Below are 16,236 nucleotides of genomic sequence, written 5' to 3'. Positions count from 1 at the left end.
TTGAGTCTTAGACTTCATTGATAAAATCTGACAAAATAATTCTCACAACAGTTCCATCATCATCATTGTGAAAAGTGCCTGTGGCACATAGTTTTCACAAAGATAAAGAACTATATCATGTTCAATAGAAATAATAATGATCAAGTGTTTAATCCTAAGGAATGAACACTTAGTGCATCACGAGCGGTGATCTTCATAAGACGTACTACCTGTGAGTGTCCACCAGAGGTCACTGTTTGACAGGTTGAGACATAAACTCACTTTTTAATCATTTTCCACTTTTTTCTAACTTGTTAATACCTTACTTCTGCATTTTTTATCCAGTTTAAGTGTGCTCGTCTTATTTGCACTAGTTTTTAGGGCCTTGTGACAGCCTCATCTCGGAAAATTAAAAAAATCCAAAGTTTTTTTTTTAATTTAATGCCGACTCTTTAATGCATTACCTCTGATTTGGAGTGTTTAATCTTTTCTAATTTTTCATCCCTTACTGTATTTTCTCATCATATTTGCACTAGTTTTGTTAAGGTTAGGGGCTAGGGTTGTAATTTCTGCATGGTGGTAAACTCAGACCGTGACAAAATTTTTTCCATTTTTATGCCTTACGGCGTTTTCATTCCAGTTTAAGTGTGCACATCATTTTTGCACTAGTTTTTAGGGTCTAGTGATAGCCTTATCTCAGAAAAAAAAAATCCAAAATTTTTCAATTTATATGCCTTACTATAGCCTTACCTCTGATTTGGGGTGTTTGTTACTTTTTCTCATTTTCCTCTTATTTTGTCATTTTTAATCTCTTCCTGCAATTTTACACCAGTTTAAGTGTGCAAACCATATTTGCACTAGTTTTTAGAGTCTAGTGATAGACTTATCTCAATTTTTTTTTTTATTTTTTTTTTTTTTGAAAGTTTGTCAATTTTTATGCCATACTATAGCTTTACCTCTAATTATGGATGTTTGTTCATTTTAAGTGTGCACATCATATTTACACTAGTTTTTAGGGTCTAGTGATAGCCTTATCACTAGATAGCACATCATATTTGCACTAGTTTTTAGGGTCTAGTGATAGCCTTATCTCAGAAAAAAAAAATCCCAAATTTTTAATTTGTATGCCTTACTATAGCCTTACCTCTAATTTGGGGTGTTTGTTACTTTTTCTCATTTTCCCCTTATTTTTCATTTTTCATGCCTTACTGCAATTTTACACAAGTTTAAGTGTGCAAACCATATTTGCACTAGTTCTTAGAGTCTAGTGATAGACTTATCTCAATTATTTATTTATTTATTTTTTTTAAGTTTGTCAAATTTTATGCCTTACTATAGCCTTACCTCTAATTTGGGGTGTTTGCTACTTTTTCTCAATTTCCACTTTTTTCCTCATTTTTCTTGCCTTTCTGCATTTTCATTCCACTTTAAGTGTGCACATCATAATTGCACTAGTTTTTAGGGTCTAGTGATAGCCTTATCTCAGAAAAAAAAAATCAATTTTTTTTTTTTTTTAATTTTTATGCCTTACTATAGCCTTACTTCTAATTTGGGGTGTTTGTTACTTTTTCTCATTTTCAACTTTTTTTCACTTTTCATGCCTTACTGCAGTTTTACACCAGTTAAAGTGTGCAAACCATATTTGCCTTAGTTCTTAGAGTCTAGTGATAGACTTATCTCTTTTTTTTTTGTTTTTTTTTTAAGTTTGTCAAATTTTATGCCATCCTATAGCAAGGCATATTTTTTCAAAAATTTCAAAAAAAAAATAAATTGAGTTAAGACCATTATTAGACCCTAAAAACCACTGCAAACATAATGCACATACTTAAACTGGGCTAAGAAAGCAGTAAGGCACAAAAAATGACAAAAAAAACAAAAATCACCCAAAATCAAAAGTAAGGCTATATAGCAAGGCTTTTTTTAAAAAAAATTTCGAAAAAAAAAGAAAATTCAGTTAAGACCATCATTAGACCCTAAAAACCACTGCAAACATAATGCACATACTTAAACTGGGCTAAGAAAGCAGTAAGGCACAAAAAAAGACAAAAAACAAAAATCACTCAAAATCAAAAGTAAGGCTATAGCAAGGCATTTTTTTTTTTAAATTTTGAGAAAAAAAAAAAATTGAGTTAGGACCATCATTAGACCCTAAAAACCACTGCAAACATAATGCACATACTTAAACAGGGCTAAGAAAGCAGTAAGGCACAAAAAATGACAAAAAACAAAAATCACCCAAAATCAAAAGTAAGGCTATAGCAAGGCATTTTTTTCAAAAATTAAAAAAAAAAAAAATAAATAAATAAATTGAGTTAGGACCATCATTAGACCCTAAAAACTACTGCAAATATAACGCACATACTTAAACAGGGCTAAAAATCCAGTAAGGCACAAAAAATGACAAAAAACAAAATTCACCCAAAGTCAAAAGTAAGGCTATAACAAGGCATATTTTTCAAAAATTTAAAAAAAAAAAAAAATTGAGTTAGGACCATCATTAGACCCTAAAAACTACTGCAAATATAATGCACAAACTTAAACAGGGCTAAGAAAGCAGTAAGGCACAAAAATTGACAAAAAACAAAAAACACCCAAAATCCAAAAGCAAAGCATTTTTTACAAAAATTAAAAAAAAAAAAAAAAAAAAAAAAAAAATTGAGTTAGGACCATCATTAGACCCTAAAAACCACTGCAAACATAATGCACATACTTAAACTGGGCTAAGAAAGCAGTAAGGCACAAAAAATGACAAAAAACAAAAATCACCCAAAATCAAAAGTAAGGCATTTTTTTTCAAAAATTTGAGTTAGGACCATCATTAGACCCTAAAAACCACTGCAAACATAATGCACATACTTAAACTGGGCTAAGAAAGCAGTAAGGCACAAAAAAAGACAAAAAACAAAAATCATCCAAAATCAAAAGTAAGGCTATAACAAGACATTTTTTTTCACAAATTTTGAAAAAAAAAAAAATTGAGTTAGGACCATCATTAGACCCTAAAAACCACTGCAAGCATAATGCACATACTTAAACTGGGATAAGAAAGCAGTAAGGCACAAAAAACAAAAATCACCCAAAATCAAAAGTAAGGCATTTTTTTTCAAAAATTTCGAAAAAAAAAGAAAATTCAGTTAGGACCATCATTAGACCCTAAAAACCACTGCAAACATAATGCACATACTTAAACTGGGATAAGAAAGCAGTAAGGCACAAAAAACAAAAATCACCCAAAATCAAAAGTAAGGCTATAACAAGGCAATTTTTTTCAAAAATTTCGAAAAAAAAAGAAAATTGAGTTAGGACCATCATTAGACCCTAATAACCACTGCAAACATAATGCACATACTTAAACTGGGCTAAGAAAGCAGTAAGGCACAAAAAATGACAAAAAACAAAAATCACCCAAAATCAAAAGTAAGGCTATATCAAGGCATTTTTTTTAAAAAAATTTTGAAAAAAAAAAATTGAGTTAGGACCATCATTAGACCCTAAAAACCACTGCAAACATAATGCACATACTTAAACTGGGATAAGAAAGCAGTAAGGCACAAAAAACAAAAATCACCCAAAATCAAAAGTAAGGCGTTTTTTTTCAAAAATTTCGAAAAAAAAAAGAAAATTCAGTTAGGACCATCATTAGACCCTAAAAACCACTGCAAACATAATGCACATACTTAAACTGGGCTAAGAAAGCAGTAAGGCACAAAAAATGACAAAAAACCAAAATCACCCAAAATGAAAAGTAAGGCATTTTTTTTTTTAAATTTCGAAAAAAAAAAAAATTGAGTTAGGACCATCATTAGACCCTAAAAACCACTGCAAACATAATGCACATACTTAAACTGGGCTAAGAAAGCAGTAAGGCACAAAAAAATGACAAAAAACAAAATTCACCCAAAATCAAAAGTAAGGCTATAACAAGGCTTTTTTTTTTTTAAAATTTCAAAAAAAAAAAAAATTGAGTTAGGACCATCATTAGACCCTAAAAACCACTGCAAACATAATGCACATACTTAAACTGGGTTAAGAAAGCAGTAAGGCACAAAAAATGACAAAAAACAAAAATCACCCAAAATCAAAAGTAAGGATATAACAAGGCATTTTTTTTCAAAAATTTCGAAAAAAAAAAAAAAATTGAGTTAGGACCATCATTAGACCCTAAAAACCACTGCAAACATAATGCACATACTTAAACTGGGCTAAGAAAACAGTAAGGCACAAAAAATGACAAAAAACAAAAATCACCCAAAATCAAAAGTAAAGCATTTTATTTCAAAAATTTCGAAAAAAAAAGAAAATTCAGTTAGGACCATCATTAGACCCTAAAAACCACTGCAACCATAATGCACATACTTAAACTGGGCTAAGAAAGCAGTAAGGCACAAAAAATGACAAAAAACAAAAATCACCCAAAATCAAAAGTAAGGCTATAACAAGGCATTTTTTTTTAAAAATTTCGAAAAAAAAAAATTGAGTTAGGACCATCATTAGACCCTAAAAACCACTGCAAACATAATGCACATACTTAAACTGGGCTAAGAAAGCAGTAAGGCACAAAAAATGACAAAAAACAAAAATCACCCAAATTCAAAAGTAAGGCTATAGCAAGGCATTTTTTTTTAAAAATTTTGAAAAAAAATTAAATTGAGTTAGGACCATCATTAGACCCTAAAAACCACTGCAAACATAATGCACATACTTAAACTGGGTTAGGAAAGCAGTAAGGCACAAAAAATGACAAAAAACAAAAATCACCCAAAATCAAAAGTAAGGCTATAACAAGGCATTTTTTTTCAAAAATTTTGAAAAAAAAAGAAAATTCAGTTAGGACCATCATTAGACCCTAAAAACCACTGCAAACATAATGCACATACTTAAACTGGGCTAAGAAAGCAGTAAGGCACAAAAAATGACAAAAAACAAAAATCACCCAAAATGAAAAGTAAGGCTATAACAAGGCATTTTTTTTCAAAAATTTCGAAAAAAAAAAAATTGAGTTAAGACCATCATTAGACCCTAAAAACCACTGCAAACATAATGCACATACTTAAACTGGGTTAAGAAAGCAGTAAGGCACAAAAAATGACAAAAAACAAAAATCACCCAAAATCAAAAGTAAGGCTCTTGCAAGGCTTTTTTTTTCAAAAATTTCGAAAAAAAAAAATTGAGTTGGGACCATCATTAGACCCTAAAAACCACTGCAAACATAATGCACATACTTAAACTGGGCTAATAAAACAGTAAGGCACAAAAAATGAAAAAAAACAAAAATCACCCAAAATCAAAAGTAAGGCATTTTTTTTCAAAAATTTCGAAAAAAAAAGAAAATTGAGTTAGGACCATCATTAGACCCTAAAAACCACTGCAAACATAATGCACATACTTAAACTGGGTTAAGAAAGCAGTAAGGCACAAAAAATGACAAAAAACAAAAATCACCCAAAATCAAAAGTAAGGCTATAACAAGGCAATTTTTTTCAAAAATTTCGAAAAAAATAGAAAATTCAGTTAGGACCATCATTAGACCCTAAAAACCACTGCAAACATAATGCACATACTTAAACTGGGCTAAGAAAGCAGTAAGGCACAAAAAATGGCAAAAAACAAAAATCACCCAAAATCAAAAACAAGGCATTTTTTTTTCAAAAATTTCGAAAAAATTTTTTTTTAGTTAGGACCGTCACTAGACCCTAAAAACCACTGCAAACATAATGCACATACTTAAACTGGGCTAATAAAGCAGTAAGGCACAAAAAATGACAAAAAACATAAATCACCCAAAATCAAAAGTAAGGCTATAACAAGGCATTTTTTTTCAAAAATTTCGAAAAAAAAATTTTTGAGTTAGGACCATCATTAGACCCTAAAAACCACTGCAAACATAATGCACATACTTAAACTGGGCTAAGAAAGCAGTAAGGCACAAAAAACAAAAATCACCCAAAATCAAAAGTAAGGCTATATAGCAAGGCTTTTTTTAAAAAAAATTTGAAAAAAAAAAAATTGAGTTAGGACCATCATTAGACCCTAAAAACCACTGCAAACATAATGCACATACTTAAACTGGGTTAAGAAAGCAGTAAGGCACAAAAAATGACAAAAAACAAAAATCACCCAAAATCAAAAGTAAGGCTATAACAAGGCAATTTTTTTCAAAAATTTCGAAAAAAATAGAAAATTCAGTTAGGACCATCATTAGACCCTAAAAACCACTGCAAACATAATGCACATACTTAAACTGGGATAAGAAAGCAGTAAGGCACAAAAAATGACAAAAAACAAAAATCAGCCAAAATCAAAAGTAAGGCTATAACAAGGCATTTTTTTTTCAAAAATTTCGAAAAAAAAAAAATTTAGTTAAGACCATCATTAAACCCTAAAAACCACTGCAAACATAATGCACATACTTAAACTGGGCTAAGAAAGCAGTAAGGCACAAAAAATGACAAAAAACATAAATCACCCAAAATCAAAAGTAAGGCTATAACAAGGCATTTTTTTTCAAAAATTTCGAAAAAAAAAAAATTGAGTTAGGACCATCATTAGACCCTAAAAACCACTGCAAACATAATGCACATACTTGAACTGGGCTAAGAAAGCAGTAAGGCACAAAAAATTACAAAAAACAAAAATCACCCAAAATGAAAAGTAAGGCTATAACAAGGCATTTTTTTTCAAAAATTTCGAAAAAAAAAAAAAAAATTGAGTTAGGACCATCATTAGACCCTAAAAACCACTGCAAACATAATGCATATACTTAAACTGGGCTAAGAAAGCAGTAAGGCACAAAAAATGACAAAAAACAAAAATCATCCAAAATCAAAAACAAGGCATTTTTTTTTCGAAATTTTTGAAAAAAAAAAAATTTAGTTAGGACCGTCATTAGACCCTAAAAACCACTGCAAACATAATGCACATACTTAAACTGGGCTAAGAAAGCAGTAAGGCACAAAAAATGACAAAAAACAAAAATCATCCAAAATCAAAAGTAAGGCTATAACAAGGCATTTTTTTTTCAAAAATTTCGAAAAAAAAAAAATTTGAGTTAGGACCATCATTAGAACCTAAAAACCACTGCAAACATAATGCACATACTTAAACTGGGCTAAGAAAGCAGTAAGGCACAAAAAAAGACAAAAAACAAAAATCACCCAAAATCAGAAGTAAGGCATTTTTTTTTTTAAATTTTGAGAAAAAAAAAAAATTGAGTTAGGACCATCATTAGACCCTAAAAACCACTGCAAACATAATGCACATACTTAAACTGGGCTAAGAAAGCAGTAAGGCACAAAAAATGACAAAAAACAAAAATCACCCAAAATCAAAAGTAAGGCTATAGCAAGGCATTTTTTTTTCAAAAATTTCGAAAAAAAACAATTTAGTTAAGACCATCATTAAACCCTAAAAACCACTGCAAACATAATGCACATACTTAAACTGGGCTAAGAAAGCAGTAAGGCACAAAAAATGACAAAAAACATAAATCACCCAAAATCAAAAGTAAGGCTATAACAAGGCATTTTTTTTCAAAAATTTCGAAAAAAAAAAAAATTGAGTTAGGACCATCATTAGACCCTAAAAACCACTGCAAACATAATGCACATACTTAAACTGGGCTAAGAAAGCAGTAAGGCACAAAAAATTACAAAAAACAAAAATCACCCAAAATGAAAAGTAAGGCTATAACAAGGCATTTTTTTTTCAAAAATTTCGAAAAAAAAAAATTTAGTTAAGACCATCATTAAACCCTAAAAACCACTGCAAACATAATGCACATACTTAAACTGGGCTAAGAAAGCAGTAAGGCACAAAAAATGACAAAAAACATAAATCACCCAAAATCAAAAGTAAGGCTATAACAAGGCATTTTTTTTCAAAAATTTCGAAAAAAAAAAAATTGAGTTAGGACCATCATTAGACCCTAAAAACCACTGCAAACATAATGCACATACTTAAACTGGGCTAAGAAAGCAGTAAGGCACAAAAAATTACAAAAAACAAAAATCATCCAAAATCAAAAACAAGGCTTTTTTTTTTTCAAAAATTTCGAAAAAAAAAATTTTTAGTTAGGACCGTCATTAGACCCTAAAAACCACTGCAAACATAATGCACATACTTAAACTGGGCTAAGAAAGCAGTAAGGCACAAAAAATGACAAAAAACAAAAATCATCCAAAATCAAAAGTAAGGCTATAACAAGGCATTTTTTTTTCAAAAATTTCGAAAAAAAAAAATTTGAGTTAGGACCATCATTAGAACCTAAAAACCACTGCAAACATAATGCACATACTTAAACTGGGCTAAGAAAGCAGTAAGGCACAAAAAAAGACAAAAAACAAAAATCACCCAAAATCAAAAGTAAGGCTATAGCAAGGACTTTTTTTTAAAAAATTAAAAAAAAAAAAAAATTGACTTAGGACCATCATTAGACCCTAAAAACCACTGCAAACATAATGCACATACTTAAACTGGGCTAAGAAAGCAGTAAGGCACAAAAAATGGCAAAAAAAAAAAATCACCCAAAATCAAAAACAAGGCATTTTTTTTTCAAAAATTTCGAAAAAAAAAAAAATTGAGTTAGGACCATCATTAGACCCTAAAAACCACTGCAAACATAATGCACATACTTAAACTGGGTTAAGAAAGCAGTAAGGCACAAAAAATGACAAAAAACAAAAATCACCCAAAATCAAAAGTAAGGCTATAACAAGGCATTTTTTTTCAAAAATTTCGAAAAAAAAAAAATTGAGTTAGGACCATCATTAGACCCTAAAAACCACTGCAAACATAATGCACATACTTGAACTGGGCTAAGAAAGCAGTAAGGCACAAAAAATTACAAAAAACAAAAATCACCCAAAATGAAAAGTAAGGCTATAACAAGGCATTTTTTTTCAAAAATTTCGAAAAAAAAAAAAAAATTGAGTTAGGACCATCATTAGACCCTAAAAACCACTGCAAACATAATGCATATACTTAAACTGGGCTAAGAAAGCAGTAAGGCACAAAAAATGACAAAAAACAAAAATCATCCAAAATCAAAAACAAGGCATTTTTTTTTCAAAAATTTCGAAAAAAAAAAAATTTAGTTAGGACCGTCATTAGACCCTAAAAACCACTGCAAACATAATGCACATACTTAAACTGGGCTAAGAAAGCAGTAAGGCACAAAAAATGACAAAAAACAAAAATCATCCAAAATCAAAAGTAAGGCTATAACAAGGCATTTTTTTTTCAAAAATTTCGAAAAAAAAAAATTTGAGTTAGGACCATCATTAGAACCTAAAAACCACTGCAAACATAATGCACATACTTAAACTGGGCTAAGAAAGCAGTAAGGCACAAAAAAAGACAAAAAACAAAAATCACCCAAAATCAGAAGTAAGGCATTTTTTTTTTTAAATTTTGAGAAAAAAAAAAAATTGAGTTAGGACCATCATTAGACCCTAAAAACCACTGCAAACATAATGCACATACTTAAACTGGGTTAAGAAAGCAGTAAGGGACAAAAAATGACAAAAAACAAAAATCACCCAAAATCAAAAGTAAGGCTATAGCAAGGACTTTTTTTTAAAAAAATTTGAAAAAAAAAAAATTGAGTTAGGACCATCATTAGACCCTAAAAACCACTGCAAACATAATGCACATACTTAAACTGGGCTAAGAAAGCAGTAAGGCACAAAAAATGACAAAAAACAAAAATCACCCAAAATCAAAAGTAAGGCTATAGCAAGGCATTTTTTTTTCAAAAATTTCGAAAAAAAACAATTTAGTTAAGACCATCATTAAACCCTAAAAACCACTGCAAACATAATGCACATACTTAAACTGGGCTAAGAAAGCAGTAAGGCACAAAAAATGACAAAAAACATAAATCACCCAAAATCAAAAGTAAGGCTATAACAAGGCATTTTTTTTTTCAAAAATTTCGAAAAAAAAAAAATTGAGTTAGGACCATCATTAGACCCTAAAAACCACTGCAAACATAATGCACATACTTAAACTGGGCTAAGAAAGCAGTAAGGCACAAAAAATTACAAAAAACAAAAATCACCCAAAATGAAAAGTAAGGCTATAACAAGGCATTTTTTTTTCAAAAATTTCGAAAAAAAAAAAATTAGTTAAGACCATCATTAAACCCTAAAAACCACTGCAAACATAATGCACATACTTAAACTGGGCTAAGAAAGCAGTAAGGCACAAAAAATGACAAAAAACATAAATCACCCAAAATCAAAAGTAAGGCTATAACAAGGCATTTTTTTTCAAAAATTTCGAAAAAAAAAAAATTGAGTTAGGACCATCATTAGACCCTAAAAACCACTGCAAACATAATGCACATACTTAAACTGGGCTAAGAAAGCAGTAAGGCACAAAAAATTACAAAAAACAAAAATCATCCAAAATCAAAAACAAGGCTTTTTTTTTTTCAAAAATTTCGAAAAAAAAATTTTTTAGTTAGGACCGTCATTAGACCCTAAAAACCACTGCAAACATAATGCACATACTTAAACTGGGCTAAGAAAGCAGTAAGGCACAAAAAATGACAAAAAACAAAAATCATCCAAAATCAAAAGTAAGGCTATAACAAGGCATTTTTTTTTCAAAAATTTCGAAAAAAAAAAATTTGAGTTAGGACCATCATTAGAACCTAAAAACCACTGCAAACATAATGCACATACTTAAACTGGGCTAAGAAAGCAGTAAGGCACAAAAAAAGACAAAAAACAAAAATCACCCAAAATCAAAAGTAAGGCTATAGCAAGGACTTTTTTTTAAAAAATTAAAAAAAAAAAAAAATTGACTTAGGACCATCATTAGACCCTAAAAACCACTGCAAACATAATGCACATACTTAAACTGGGCTAAGAAAGCAGTAAGGCACAAAAAATGGCAAAAAAAAAAAATCACCCAAAATCAAAAACAAGGCATTTTTTTTTCAAAAATTTCGAAAAAAAAAAAATTGAGTTAGGACCATCATTAGACCCTAAAAACCACTGCAAACATAATGCACATACTTAAACTGGGTTAAGAAAGCAGTAAGGCACAAAAAATGACAAAAAACAAAAATCACCCAAAATCAAAAGTAAGGCTATAGCAAGGCTTTTTTTAAAAACATTTTGAAAAAAAAAAAAATTGAGTTAGGACCATCATTAGACCCTAAAAACCACTGCAAACATAATGCATATACTTAAACTGGGCTAAGAAAGCAGTAAGGCACAAAAAATGACAAAAAACAAAAATCACCCAAAATCAAAAGTAAGGCTATAGCAAGGCATATTTTTCAAAAATTTCAAAAAAAAAAAAAAAAAAATTGAGTTAGGACCATCATTAGACCCTCAAAACCACTGCAAACATAATGCACATACTTAAACTGGGCTAAGAAAGCAGTAAGGCACAAAAAATGACAAAAAACAAAAATCACCCAAAGTCAAAAGTAAGGCTATAGCAAGGCATATTTTTCAAAAATTTAAAAAAAAAAAAAAAAAAAATTTGAGTTAGGACCATCATTAGACCCTAAAAAACTACTGCAAATATAATGCACATACTTAAACAGGGCTAAAAATCCAGTAAGGCACAAAAAATGACAAAAAACAAAATTCACCCAAAGTCAAAAGTAAGGCTATAGCAAGGCATATTTTTCAAAAATTAAAAAAAAAAAAAAATTGAGTTAGGACCATCATTAGACCTTAAAAACTACTGCAATAATGATGCACTTACTTAAACAGGGCTAAAAAAGCAGTAAGGCACAAAAAATGACAAAAAACAAAAATCACCCAAAGTCAAAAGTAAAGCTATAGCAAGGCATTTTTTTTAAAAAAATTTGAAAAAAAAAAAAAATTCAGTTAGGACCATCATTAGACCCTAAAAACCACTGCAAACATAATGCACATACTTAAACTGGGTTAAGAAAGCAGTAAGGCACAAAAAATGACAAAAAACAAAAATCACCCAAAGTCAAAAGTAAGGCTATAGCAAGGCATATTTTTCAAAAATTAAAAAAAAAAAAAATTGAGTTAGGACCATCATTAGACCTTAAAAACTACTGCAATAATGATGCACTTACTTAAACAGGGCTAAAAAAGCAGTAAGGCACAAAAAATGACAAAAAACAAAAATCACCCAAAGTCAAAAGTAAAGCTATAGCAAGGCATTTTTTTTAAAAAATTTTGAAAAAAAAAAAAAATTGAGTTAGGACCATCATTAGACCCTAAAAACCACTGCAAACATAATGCACATACTTAAACTGGGCTAAGAAAGCAGTAAGGCACAAAAAATGACAAAAAACAAAAATCACCCAAAATCAAAAGTAAAGCTATAGCAAGGCATTTTTTTTTAAAAATTTTGAAAAAAAAAAAAAATTGAGTTAGGACCATCATTAGACCCTAAAAACCACTGCAAACATAATGCACATACTTAAACAGGACTAACAACGCAGTAAGGCAAAAAAATGACAAAAAACAAAAATCACTTAAAGTCAAAAGTAAGGCCAAAGCAAAGCGTATTTTTCAAAAAAAAAAAAAAAGAAAAAAAATGAGATAGGACCATCATTAGACCCTAAAAACTACTGCAAATATAATGCACATACTTAAACTGGGCTAAGAAAGCAGTAAGGCACAAAAAATGACAAAAAACAAAATTCACCCAAAGTCAAAAGTAAGGCTATAGCAAGGCATATTTTTCAAAAATTAAAAAAAAAAAAATTGAGTTAGGACCATCATTAGACCTTAAAAACTACTGCAATAATGATGCACTTACTTAAACAGGGCTAAAAAAGCAGTAAGGCACAAAAAATGACAAAAAACAAAAATCACCCAAAGTCAAAAGTAAAGCTATAGCAAGGCATTTTTTTTAAAAAATTTTGAAAAAAAAAAAAAATTGAGTTAGGACCATCATTAGACCCTAAAAACCACTGCAAACATAATGCACATACTTAAACTGGGCTAAGAAAGCAGTAAGGCACAAAAAATGACAAAAAACAAAAATCACCCAAAATCAAAAGTAAGGCTATAACAAGGCATTTTTTTTCAAAAATTTCGAAAAAAAAAAAATTGAGTTAGGACCATCATTAGACCCTAAAAACCACTACAAACTTAATGCACATACTTAAACTGGGTTAAGAAAGCAGTAAGGCACAAAAAATGACAAAAAAACAAAAATCACACAAAATAAAAAAAAACAAGGCATTTTTTTTTTTTAAATTTCGAAAAAAAAAAATTGAGTTAGGACCATCATTAGACCCTAAAAACCACTGCAAACATAATGCACATACTTAAACTGGGCTAAGAAAGCAGTAAGGCACAAAAAATGACAAAAAACAAAAATCACCCAAAATCAAAAGTAAGGCTATAACAAGGCATTTTTTTTCAAAAATTTCGAAAAAAAAATTTTTGAGTTAGGACCATCATTAGACCCTAAAAACCACTGCAAACATAATGCACATACTTAAACTGGGCTAAGAAAGCAGTAAGGCACAAAAAACAAAAATCACCCAAAATCAAAAGTAAGGCTATATAGCAAGGCTTTTTTTAAAAAAAATTTGAAAAAAAAAAATTGAGTTAGGACCATCATTAGACCCTAAAAACCACTGCAAACATAATGCACATACTTAAACTGGGTTAAGAAAGCAGTAAGGCACAAAAAATGACAAAAAACAAAAATCACCCAAAATCAAAAGTAAGGCTATAACAAGGCAATTTTTTTCAAAAATTTCGAAAAAAATAGAAAATTCAGTTAGGACCATCATTAGACCCTAAAAACCACTGCAAACATAATGCACATACTTAAACTGGGCTAAGAAAGCAGTAAGGCACAAAAAATGACAAAAAACAAAAATCATCCAAAATCAAAAGTAAGGCTATAACAAGGCATTTTTTTTTCAAAAATTTCGAAAAAAAAAAATTTAGTTAAGACCATCATTAAACCCTAAAAACCACTGCAAACATAATGCACATACTTAAACTGGGCTAAGAAAGCAGTAAGGCACAAAAAATGACAAAAAACATAAATCACCCAAAATCAAAAGTAAGGCTATAACAAGGCATTTTTTTTCAAAAATTTCGAAAAAAAAAAATTTGAGTTAGGACCATCATTAGACCCTAAAAACCACTGCAAACATAATGCACATACTTAAACTGGGCTAAGAAAGCAGTAAGGCACAAAAAACAAAAATCACCCAAAATCAAAAGTAAGGCTATATAGCAAGGCTTTTTTTAAAAAAAATTTGAAAAAAAAAAATTGAGTGAGGACCATCATTAGACCCTAAAAACCACTGCAAACATAATGCACATACTTAAACTGGGCTAAGAAAGCAGTAAGGCACAAAAAATGACAAAAAACAAAAATCACCCAAAATCAAAAGTAAGGCATTTTTTTTCAAAAATTTCGAAAAAAAAAGAAAATTCAGTTAGGACCATCATTAGACCCTAAAAACCACTGCAAACATAATGCACATATTTAAACTGGGCTAAGAAAGCAGTAAGGCACAAAAAATGGCAAAAAACAAAAATCACCCAAAATCAAAAACAAGGCATTTTTTTTTCAAAAATTTCGAAAAAAAAAAAATTTAGTTAGGACCGTCATTAGACCCTAAAAACCACTGCAAACATAATGCACATACTTAAACTGGGCTAAGAAAACAGTAAGGCACAAAAAATGACAAAAAACATAAATCACCCAAAATCAAAAGTAAGGCTATAACAAGGCATTGTTTTTCAAAAATTTCGAAAAAAAAAAAATTGAGTTAGGACCATCATTAGACCCTAAAAACCACTGCAAACATAATGCACATACTTAAACTGGGCTAAGAAAGCAGTAAGGCACAAAAAATTACAAAAAACAAAAATCACCCAAAATCAAAAACAAGGCATTTTTTTTTCAAAAATTTCGAAAAAAAAAAAATTTAGTTAGGACCGTCATTAGACCCTAAAAACCACTGCAAACATAATGCACATACTTAAACTGGGCTAAGAAAACAGTAAGGCACAAAAAATGACAAAAAACAAAAATCATCCAAAATCAAAAGTAAGGCTATAACAAGGCTTTTTTTTTTCAAAAATTTCGAAAAAAAAAAAATTTAGTTAAGACCATCATTAAACCCTAAAAACCACTGCAAACATAATGCACATACTTAAACTGGGCTAAGAAAGCAGTAAGGCACAAAAAATGACAAAAAACATAAATCACCCAAAATCAAAAGTAAGGCTATAACAAGGCATTTTTTTTCAAAAATTTCGAAAAAAAAAAAATTGAGTTAGGACCATCATTAGACCCTAAAAACCACTGCAAACATAATGCACATACTTAAACTGGGCTAAGAAAGCAGTAAGGCACAAAAAATTACAAAAAACAAAAATCACCCAAAATGAAAAGTAAGGCTATAACAAGGCATTTTTTTTCAAAAATTTCGAAAAAAAAAAAAAATTGAGTTAGGACCATCATTAGACCCTAAAAACCACTGCAAACATAATGCATATACTTAAACTGGGCTAAGAAAGCAGTAAGGCACAAAAAATGACAAAAAACAAAAATCATCCAAAATCAAAAACAAGGCATTTTTTTTTCAAAAATTTCGAAAAAAAAAAAATTTAGTTAGGACCGTCATTAGACCCTAAAAACCACTGCAAACATAATGCACATACTTAAACTGGGCTAAGAAAGCAGTAAGGCACAAAAAATGACAAAAAACAAAAATCATCCAAAATCAAAAGTAAGGCTATAACAAGGCATTTTTTTTTCAAAAATTTCGAAAAAAAAAAAATTGAGTTAGGACCATCATTAGAACCTAAAAACCACTGCAAACATAATGCACATACTTAAACTGGGCTAAGAAAGCAGTAAGGCACAAAAAAAGACAAAAAACAAAAATCACCCAAAATCAGAAGTAAGGCATTTTTTTTCAAAAATTTCGAAAAAAAAAAAAAATTGAGTTAGGACCATCATTAGACCCTAAAAACCACTGCAAACATAATGCACATACTTAAACTGGGTTAAGAAAGCAGTAAGGGACAAAAAATGACAAAAAACAAAAATCACCCAAAATCAAAAGTAAGGCTATAGCAAGGACTTTTTTTTAAAAAAATTTGAAAAAAAAAAAATTGAGTTAGGACCATCATTAGACCCTAAAAACCACTGCAAACATAATGCACATACTTAAACTGGGCTAAGAAAGCAGTAAGGCACAAAAAATGACAAAAAACAAAAATCACCCAAAATCAAAAGTAAGGCTATAGCAAGGCTTTTTTTAAAAACTTT

Source organism: Gouania willdenowi, chromosome 5, assembly GCF_900634775.1.
Source record: "Gouania willdenowi chromosome 5, fGouWil2.1, whole genome shotgun sequence".
NCBI classification, from domain to species: Eukaryota; Metazoa; Chordata; class Actinopteri; order Blenniiformes; family Gobiesocidae; genus Gouania; species Gouania willdenowi.
This window is presented reverse-complemented; position numbering follows the sequence as displayed.